Source organism: Myotis lucifugus, unplaced genomic scaffold (genome assembly GCF_000147115.1).
Source record: "Myotis lucifugus unplaced genomic scaffold, Myoluc2.0 scaffold_499, whole genome shotgun sequence".
Taxonomy (NCBI): domain Eukaryota; kingdom Metazoa; phylum Chordata; class Mammalia; order Chiroptera; family Vespertilionidae; genus Myotis; species Myotis lucifugus.
The window spans coordinates 393,927-404,821 of NW_005871547.1; positions in this window are offsets into that span (position 1 = coordinate 393,927).

A 10,895-nucleotide genomic window follows, 5' to 3' on the forward strand; every position below is an offset into this window, starting at 1 on the left:
TTAAAACATTTTATTTTCCTAACTATATTCTGATTAAATTATTTGGACAAAGCAAAATGTGCTAGTACTTTCTTATACTTTTCCAGGAGATAATTATTAGGTACAGTGGGAGGAGATAATCCATTTAGTAATATTCAGTTAGGAAAGGTATCAATTATTACTTGCAAAAAGAGTGACTCCATTGAATAAGTTCTTCCTAAAATGCTCTCTTCCTTTGAAATATTTTGGAACTATATTTCCAGTTTTTATATCATTTATTGCTTTAAGAAAGATCAAACAAAGTATTCATATGAAGTTCCAAATTATTTATGAATAAATGTATGGGCATCTATGTACTATGTATATAAACACATACATATGTTTTACTAAGAGCTCTCCACAACAAATATTTTGTGTTTAATATGTTTTATTCTTCACAGTCATGATTATTATCTTAAGATGAGCCCATCATCAAGTATTTGGAAAAACGTATATTCAACAAACCATTTTTCTTTCCATTATCCAATTATTTAGGTTTTAATTGCTTCTGAAGGAAAAATCAGAGCACAAATGTACAATGTCAGAAGCCTCCCTCAGAGATCTTTTATAAAGACAACTTTTTTTTCTTCAAACACACTATTAAGAGAGTCTCCTGTCCTTAGTATATATAATACACTAAAAGCCTTGAGTCCAATCATTCTCAGTTCTTTATGTAGGTTATCAGCTGTACCTTTAAAAAACAACTTTCAGTTTTAGCATCTGGATTTCCAAAAGGAATGATCATGAACCTAAGCGGTAGCTGAGAGAAGCTCTTAGCCAATAGGATCTGAAAGAATTCCCTTGTCCTAAAGGTCCTGAGTTCTCAAGTTTAATTTATATATTTAACTTTTATATGAAACAAAGAGTCAATTTATTGAAAGGGTGAGGGCTATGCCCTCCATCTTGCCCCGTATCCTCCATGTTGGGGCAGTAGCTATGTGCTCAGACCTTCTTCCTGGAAGCCCAGGCCTCTGCTGGCCACGCCCGGGATTTCTTTAAACTAACCAATGACAGTTGAGGGATGTGCGCGCCATAGAAATTACCGCATCCTATGTAACAAGACCCAGCTTGCACCTGGCCAATCGGCAGGGCCCACAGTCAGCTCTCCTCCCCTCACTCCACCCCCTATTAAAACCCTGTTTTTTCTCACGGCGGTCTCTCTATCCTCTTGCCTTTGCGTCGGAAGAGGCTGGGAGCCAGACCCGGGTCTTGTAATAATAATAAAGGACTCTCTGTTTTTGCATCGGACTTGGCTGGCTCCCTGATGGTCTATTGGGGATCTTGAAATCTGGGCATAACATTTATAGCCAAACCAAGTGTCTCTATACGTCTTCCAAAGAATGAAGGCTGAAATCTAAACTTATCCAACCTGTCTGAATCACAAAACTATGAGGTCTTATACCTCCGATTCTTCAACACCAAACAAGCGGAATAGAATTCTAAATAGGCAGGTCAAGGGTTCACCAAATCACTGACCAGAAAGAAAAGTTTGGTTTGTTAGTGTGAAGGCAGCCTAACCCTCCTCCCTCCCCCCACCACCCCCCAACCTGCATTCCAATGCATATGCTTGCTAGCCCCAACCCCCTTTCCTTGTGTCCTAGCTAGCCATGCAAAACCTGTTTCCCCTGAATACTTCCATTTTACAGAGGCCAGAGGCCATAAACCATGAACCATACTCAACCCCTGTTGGGGATTGGCAGTGCTAGCACCAGCCAGGCCAGGCCTTTGGGTGTAATCTCACTTCCCCCATTCCAACCCACAGGGGCTGCAAAGCCCAGGAAAAGTCCGGAAGCCTGGTCAATATTTGGGAGACAACGAAACTAAGGGGATAAAAGGGAAAGCTCCCCCCCACCACCACCACCCTGCCCCCTACATCCGGTGCTCAGAATTCAGAAACTGATCCCCCTGAGTCACAGCATGGGTGCTCCTGCAAATAACATGTTTTTCCTGAATCTTCCAAGTGCCCATTGTGTGTCTTTCGGTTGCCTGGTAATTTCTGCAATGTTAGGTGAGCTTTTATAATATCCTGCTTGTATCACAATTTTAAGGTATATTTTACGAATTATAAAATTATACTCAGGAAAAACTACCACTTATAAGAGGTCATGTTTAAAAGCTTAACTTATTTTTAATACTTTTTAAATAGAAATTTTAGTTTCTATTTTCTATCAACTACTGTGGGCAAAGGAATATTTTCAGAAAAGTATTTCTGAGACCGCAGTAAATGAATATTCCTCTTGTTGGTATGATTTTGGCTCTGATTAGGTAAAATTGAAGTTGCTTATTTATTATTGTTCTATTGCAGGATCAGGGAACATGAACAGAGATTGAAGACAAAGACTTTCCAGAGATTAATAAAGTCAGTTAGGTAACATGTAATTGCTACTTCCCAGGAGATTCTTATGATTAGAGAAATGTGTTTGTTCACTCTTAAAATTATTAGCAGGAGCTCACTTTTTTTGTCAAAAGTTAAATTATTTGTCCTATACATAGATAATTTTTAAAAGCTCCCAAATAGTAAGACATCCTTGGTGTTTCTTGCCATTTGTCTCAGCATTTGACCTGTGTTCTATTTTATGGGCGGGGGGGGGGGGGGGGGGGGCATGAGATCAACCAAAGAACTTGTGTGCATGTATATAAACATAACCAATGGACACAGACAATAGGGGGGTGAGGGCATGTGCTGGGGGGTGGGAGAGGGCAGGGAGAGGTCAATAGGGGATAAAGTTGAGATATGTAATACCTTCAACAATAAAGAATTTTTAAAAGGCATCTTTAAAAATAAAATTTTCTCTATAAATTATACAAATTATTAATTATTTCCAAGGTAACAGGGGATATTTATAAACTTCTTACATGTGCATGTTTATCATTGCTCTAAAATTCAATTTTGTTGCAATTTCATAGTCCCATTTAAAAAATGTGTTCAGTACTACCAGAATTAAACCTTTTTAACTTCTACGAAAGTTTATTATACCTGGGGGGGAAAAAGTGACTCATTTAAACCACACTGTAAATCACATTTTCAGAGCATTAACCTAGAGGGAAACATGGCAGAAAATCAATAGTGTATGCAGCTTGATGCTTTTTCATATATTGATTTACATGTCATTTGTCTGCAATTATTGTTTAAATACAATTCACTCTTTGCTAATAGGATACTATTATCACTCTTGCATACAAGGATAAGACTTCCATGAAAATGGTTTAGACCCAGCCTAAGTTTACTGTTGTTTGCATTCGGAACACTAAGTACTACCTTAATGCCAATGGAACACATACACTTGAGAATTGAAGTCATCTGTGTGGAACTCTAGAATTCATCTGAGATCATCTTCCTAACGTTTCACAATATGAGATTGGGTAACCATGTTCTGGAGCAAGAAGAGAAAGCTCAGAGCTTGAAGACCATCACTTGCTGCCGGGAGCCGGTCCATCCTTGCTGTTTGACACAGTCGCTGCAGGGAAGAAACATCTGCACAGCATATGTTTCAAGGGACCTGGCGTATATGGCATACTGTTCTTAATATGTTTGCTCCCCTTCTTGGAGCTATGTGTTTTAACCAAGGTCACCTCTCCGAGAAAGGTTGTTTCCCCAGGTAGGGATTTTTCCCTGAAGTTAGGGAGGGAATAAAATCCCTTAACTAAGTGCCAGGTGGGTAGTTAATCACTTTAACTAAGAACAATCATGCTTAAGCTACATAATCTTTACTCCCTGGAATGGAGATAAGAAACACCCTAACCTTTGGAATAGAAACTGACAGGATTAAAATCAACTGGTATAAATACAGATGTAACAAGACAACAGAAGACAGAACCTAGACACAGAACCTAGAGACAGAACCTATCGAGAGAACATGGCAAAAGATCCTGGACAGAACCTGGCTACAGAACCTGGCTGGGGAACCTAGACAGAACATGGCAGGAGGACCTGGACAGAACCTGGCTGGAACCTGGCTAGAGAACCTGACCAGAACTTGGCTGGAGATCCTGGCTAGGCTGCTGATCAACTGAAGGCTGTCACCGTGTCATTCCTTCTTCGCCGACTCCGTCCACACCTTTGGGGACCCCTGGACCCGTTGGGGTTGGACCCCAACAACTTGCAGCTCTGGCCCATTGCATTGTTTGTACATGGGATCACTATACAAAGATGCTAAGTGTCATGTGCTACTTTCAAAAGCAAATTATTTCACCAATTTTACTCAAAAGAAATTATAAAGGAATTTCAAACCAAACCCAAGATCTCGCTTTCCATGATTACTGCTCAAATGATCCCACATGGGATGGGGATGCCCATGCATTTTGCTTCAAGCTCTATCTTCGAAGCAGAAGCAGTAACCAGATGCAATTGTTAGATGCCCTGACTTCATCATTCCTACCCACAGGTGAAATGGCTTAGAGTCAGTGCTTCCAATTACGCTGCGTGGCCCAGAAATGGACAAACTGATTTATAGATGTCTGTGCTTGGTTCTGTCCCAAAGGCCCCAGCGGAGACGCCCGAAGGTGAAGCGGAATGTCCCTATCAAGTGGCTCTCAGCTCTGTCACTAGACACAGAATTAAATAGAAGGCTGGATTGGGAAGATTTTTTTTCTCTTTTTAACACTATGGTTCATTTTTAAATCACTCTGACATTAACATGAACATACCACAGGCACCCTTGCATATCCTCGTTAAAAGATAAATATTAATGACAAAGTGACAGAGTAATCACTAAGCCAACTACAGAGAAGGTACCCACAGGAATAACAGGCCCAGTCCACATTTTAAACAGTGCAGCCTGAAAAAGTCAAAATGCAAATTCCTTTTACAGAAGTGACATCGAAAGCATGCTCAGTCACATAAAACACGTCCTATGCTGTTCTGATGATTCTTCCTATTTTGGGCTTTTCTGTTTGCTGCAGAATTCTTCTCTTTGACAATTTTAAGAGGGAGTTGATATATAAGAGAGTGAAATGAAACAAACTTAAGTTGCTTTGACTATTGCTGGGGGGAAAAGTGGAGCTCCTTCGGTTCCCTGCCCCTATGTCAACCCCTCAACACACACACACACACACACACATTTCTCTAAGGTATGTCACAGAAGCTGACTTTTAAAACAACTTCTTGTCATTTTGGATGTAGTACAAAACCTAGAGCTGTATAACATAAAGCCTTCACCAAAAAGGGTCATCTCCTTTCTTTATTGTCAAAGACATCAATTCTGTCCACATACAGGAAGGAGGCAGAAGATGAAAAATGCTACCAGTCCATGGCATGATAAGTCCCAAGGTGGCTGTTTTTAAACTAACCATAAAAAATACTGGCAAAACACAAGAGAGAAATGTCTATATTCAAGTGAACATATGAATGATTTTTTAAAGATCCCTCCTCCTGATTAATTTCTGATTTTGATGCAAAACTAAATGCTACCTAAAAGCCAATTTTCTTGGCTAGAAAGTCTTAATGGTGAGTAAGATAAGGAAATTTAGAGAGAGAAATAAAAAATGTATAATGTCTGACTTGTGTAGAAATAACGGAGTACAGTGAGGTCTACATTCTACTGTGGAGATGTGATTTACCGCCTAAAACTAGAATTTTAAAAGAAAATAGGGCAGGAAAAATTTCCTCTCATATTTCATCACCTCAATAGCCCTCCTTTCACGTTTTTCTGTGGTAAGGGTATCCATCCACCTTAGCAAGGGATGCAGGGGAGAGCTGCTGAACACCTAATATGTTCAATAAGATCATATTGTGCTCCAGACCTGCATTTGTCATCTTTGTAAGGAAATGAAAAGCTACCTTTCCTGAGAAAAATGAAGATTGAAAAACTGTTCCAGATAGAGTACAAATTTAGAAAATTAGAAAGTAATCATAAATCTATCAAACATCCAAAGAGGGTAAGATTCAGGAAGCAGAGTGCAGTATTTGTTTTGGGATAAACTGCAGACTCTAGAGTTTCAATTTCAAGTAAAGGAAAACCAGCATACTGAAATGTGTCATTTCTCATTTTTTTTTGTGCTTAAAAATAGAAATTGTGATATTATCATTAACAAGCAACATTTAACTAGGAATCTAGAAATAGTTGAAAATTCCTGCTAAAGGTGGTGCATTAAAGAGGCCGTTCTGAAATTCAGTTCAAATATATACTCAGCCAGGCACTAAATGCTGCTGAGAGAGCTAAAGGGCCTTAATTTTTAATGCAACTCTAATTCAAGAACTGAGACAATGTGTGTATTAAAGCACCAATTATCAGTGAAGCTCTGAGAAAGGAAAAATCCAGAGGAAGAGACATGTGAGAAGACTTTATGGAGAATCAGGAACAAGAATTAACTAACCTAGATGAAAGGTTAAGTGAAATTTCAATCAGCAAGTAGGAGGGAGGGATGGATGCATTCTAGTTGGGAGAAGAGCCAAACAAGAATGAATTAATATTGCTTATTTGGGGCCTGAGATTGGTCAGGATGAAGCTTACTTTAACATGTGAAGAGAGATTAGGTAAAATAAGTATGAAGGATTATGAAGAGTATAAAATATTAGAATAATCAGTTTAAATGCTTTCTAGCAAAAAGCACAATAACACTATGGGACCAATTTTATTAAACATTTAACCAACATTATGTCATGTAACTGAAATAACAACTCTAGAGAAACAGGTAGAAATATTATCCCCATTTTACATGTTAGGAAAAGTCATAATTAAAACCCAGGTTTGTGATTTCAGAACACATACTGATAACCACTATATTTTATTGCCTCAATATAACTTTATATAAATATATATCCTTGGTCTCCAAAAATACTGAAGTTAGGAGAAATAAAACCCAATATAATGATTATAATCATCTAGGATGAGTGTACACAGTAAAAAAGGAGGAAGGAATTAAGACAGACCCTGAAAAATGACAACCTTTCAATAATTACAAAGAGAAATCTGCAAAAAGGAATGGTGGGGGGGGGGGTAGGGTAGGGGGAATGACTCCAGAGAGGAAGCACCTAGAGTACTTGAAACTAAAGAAAGAGTGTTTTACCTGGCCAGTATGGCTCAGTTTTTGAGCATTGACCTATGAACCAAGAGGTCATAGTTCAATTCTGGGTGCCCAGGTTGTGGGCTCATCCCCCAGTGTGGGGCATGCAGGAGGCAGCCAGTCAGTGATTCTCTCATCATTGATGTTTCTTTCTCTCTCTCCCTCTCCCTTCTTCTCTGAAATCAATAAAAATATATTTTAAAAACTAAATCCTATATAATAAAAGCCTAATATGCTAAGTGTCCGACTGGTCGACTGGTCAACCAGTCGCTATGATGCGCACTGACCACCAGGGGGAAGACATTCTGACTGGTAGGTTAGCTTGCTGCTGGGGTCTGGCTGATGGGGACTGGGCGAGAAGGACTGGACATGCCCTGGAACCCTCCCGTGATCCCTCCCAGCGGCCAACCTTCCATGGTCCCCCCCTCACCCCAATTGTGCACCGGTGGTGTCCCTTGGCCTGACCTGTGCCCTCACGCAATCCGGGATCCCTTGGGATGTCAGAGAGCTGGTTTCAGCCGATCCCTGCAGGCCAGTCCCAGGGACCCCACAAGTGCACGAATCCGTGCAGCGGGCCTCTAGTAAGTATATAAAAAGAGTGTTTTAAAGATGGAAGAAAAGGTCATCTGTATCAAATGCTATTAGAGTTCCAGTTGAATGAGACAAGTGACCATTGAGTCAATAACGGAAAACATTACTAATTATACATTTTAAAAGGACAAGAGGCAAAATTAGAATGCTTGAAGGGTTAATTAAAATTTTTAAAACCTTTGTAGGTAGACTAGAGATCTCCAAAGAGTAGTGTGGATACCTAAGCTAATTTCCATAAATCAGAGGCAAACCTAGAAAACTAAAACCATTATACTTTTATTTTGCTTGTTTAGTGAAGCGAAATTATTCTATAAAATTGTTACTCTGGAATAATATCCTTCTAAATTTCTTGTATTTAAAATGCATTTTAATAAAATGATGGTACTACAAGATAGTAGTGGTTTTCAAGTATTATTGCTAGTTAAATCTATATCCTGTCCCAAATTGTGCAACCTACTGTTGCTGCTAAATCTTGGAATGAATTTCTGAAAGAATGTCTCAATAGTGCCTGATGGAGAGAGAGGAGGTAGAATAAAGGGGAATGTTACTTGTCTGGCAAAGGCATTTGCTCCTTTCTAAGTACAAAGTGTAGTTCTGAAGGGTCAGTAGAGAGAAATTTGCATTTCGTCCTTGGCAGTTTCATTATGTTTTCAATTATTACAGTGCAATGTTCTACTAGGAGTTTCATCATGCATTCAAATTGGAGAGGGGATACATTTAGCCGCCACAACAAATTGAGCTCAGCAGGCTTCATTTCAGGAACGTCCATAGTGTCAAGTGGTCACTCCTTCAGTTTTAATTTCTAGATATATGAGATGCAAACTGCATGATCTTTCCGCCTCTGATAGACAGAGTGAATGGCTCCAATTGCGTTCTAACATACCCTTAACTGGGAGGTAAATAACATTATCAGCTGGGGATGTGGTAGAATAAATCACAAAGAAAAGATTAATTATCTTGTAAAGGTATTGTGTTATTTTAATTGTTCATATCACTCAAGCTTTTCTAATTAGAAAAGTAAATACCAGCCCAGTCAGGTTTTGCCCTTGCACAATGAAAAAAAGGCTAACCATTTGCATGAATTATACCTTTTCAAATATTTAAACTTGATAAGGCCAACCACCAATTTATACCTGTTTTCCTGTCACTGGACTTCTCAAAGATCAATTATAGTTCTTTTACAAAAAGCGAAAGAATAGCAATCTATTAAATATCATAAATATTTCAATGGACTGATGCTGCAAGCAAGTTTACCATGTCAAACCCCTATAGCCCACTATTGTTTAGTGGTTTCCAAAATCTAAGATGCTTTTCTCTATCAAATATATTCCATGTGTCTTTTTAAGCCCAGTGGTTTATTTGAAAACCCACTGGAGATTATACACAACCCTTCTGTTTTCTTCCTTCAAGCAGCAGCTGTCATTTCTTGTACAGAACATTTCCCATTCCATCTTCCTGATTAATGCTTTGTCTCTGGATAAATCCAGTGCTATTAAACAATCAGAATCGAATTCTGTTTCCCAGAATTCAATCTTCCATGAGAGAAGTTCATCAGGCTCTCTCATGAGTTGAGTCCCGTAAAAGCCATTCCTAAACAGGCCGTAGTGACACATAGAATAACCTTACTATTATGAATATCTTTCTTGACAGAACACCCAGCATATTGTAGGTACTCAGAAGTGTTCCTTCCTTTAGACTCTTTTTCCTCTATGTTGGTTTCTGGCTTTCATTTGGAAGCAGTATGAAACACAAAGGCTTTGGAGCCATACAGATCTGCATTTGAATCTGCCTGTAAAACTAGTTCTATAATCTTGAGCGGGGCGTTAAAAAATAATACCAACCTGTTAGGACGATTTTTAGGGGATTCAATGATACCCTGCATGTTATATACTTAGCTCAGTGCCAGGCACGTAAGTACTCAATAATTGTGTGCATTATATTTTATGACTGTAATTGGTAGCCTCTCTACTGAAACTCAGTTTGAAAGCTATATCAGAGGTCAGAATCAGCACTGGAAAGTTGTTACCATTTGAAAAGGTCATCTGAACTTGCCGGCATACCAAATGCTTCTCTGGGTCCTAATTCAGATGGGTGTCTCTCACTCTTACATCTTCGAAGCGGGATATTTCCAGAGGTCTGATGGGCTGTGTAACACAGTTTCCGTAGCTGGTTTACCAACTCAGTGATCTGCAGCATTTCACTTAGGGCTGTTCTATTCCTGACAGGAAGGCTTGAGGGAGATGATGATCTTAAATGCCAGGAGGATTTTCCACGTGGCCACGGGGGAAGAATGCAGAGCATCTGGACACAGCCCACAGAGCAGATTTTGAGGGTTGTGAAACTCCCGTCTGCGTGCTCAGTTAATGGACCCAGGAGGCTTGAGCATTATGTACTGTGGAAGGGAAAAGGGGTTAATGCATCGGGGGCTTGATTTGTGAAACCAATTCTTCAGTCTCATTTATATTTACATTAACAGGGCATCTTTAACACTGAGGGGGCTGTGGTGTTGGATGAGATCACAGCTGAAATGTTAGATTTTATGGGTCTGATCTCTTTGTTATTCTTCAGCCAGTTGCCTAGAAGCAAAAAACGATAGATTCTAATTGCCCTGACAGGTCTGTTCCTCTCGTGTAGCCAAGAATTTCTCCCTAGGATTTCTGTCTCAGTCTTCAATTACTTTGTCTTTAATGCCCAAACTTCTGCCTAACCCATCAGATAGCCTGCCTGAATCCATTCTCTCCTACCCCTTCCCTACTTGTGATGAAAATTAATCTGACTCCTTTGGAAACCAGACTCCTTTAGACTTTTGCTTATTTCTGGCCATTTTTTCATGGTTCCCTTTAAGATAAAGTCTGAAGTACAGGAAGGTGATGCTACTATTCTGGTTATTGTGAACCTGAACAAGTTACCTAACTTCTCTAAACCTTGCTTACCCCATCAATAAAGTCAGAATCAGAGTTGTTTATACATCATGTGACTGATTTGAAGACTCAACAAAATTATCTGTATGAAGTCCTTGCTGTTGGTTTCTTAACACGTTAAGCGCGCAGTCTGTCACCGGTGACTGATACTATACTTTCCGTCCAGAAGACAAAACAGGCTGGGCGCTAACGTGTTAATCAACATGGCTCGTATGCATGGGTCCAGCTCTTTGACATGTCAGGGACAATGATTCTAGACACTTAAGATTGCTTGAAATATTTCCCCAACACACCAAAAAGCAAATACATCAACCACTCCCCAATCTCGAGTTTCTCTTTCCTAAACTTTCTTCCTAAGCC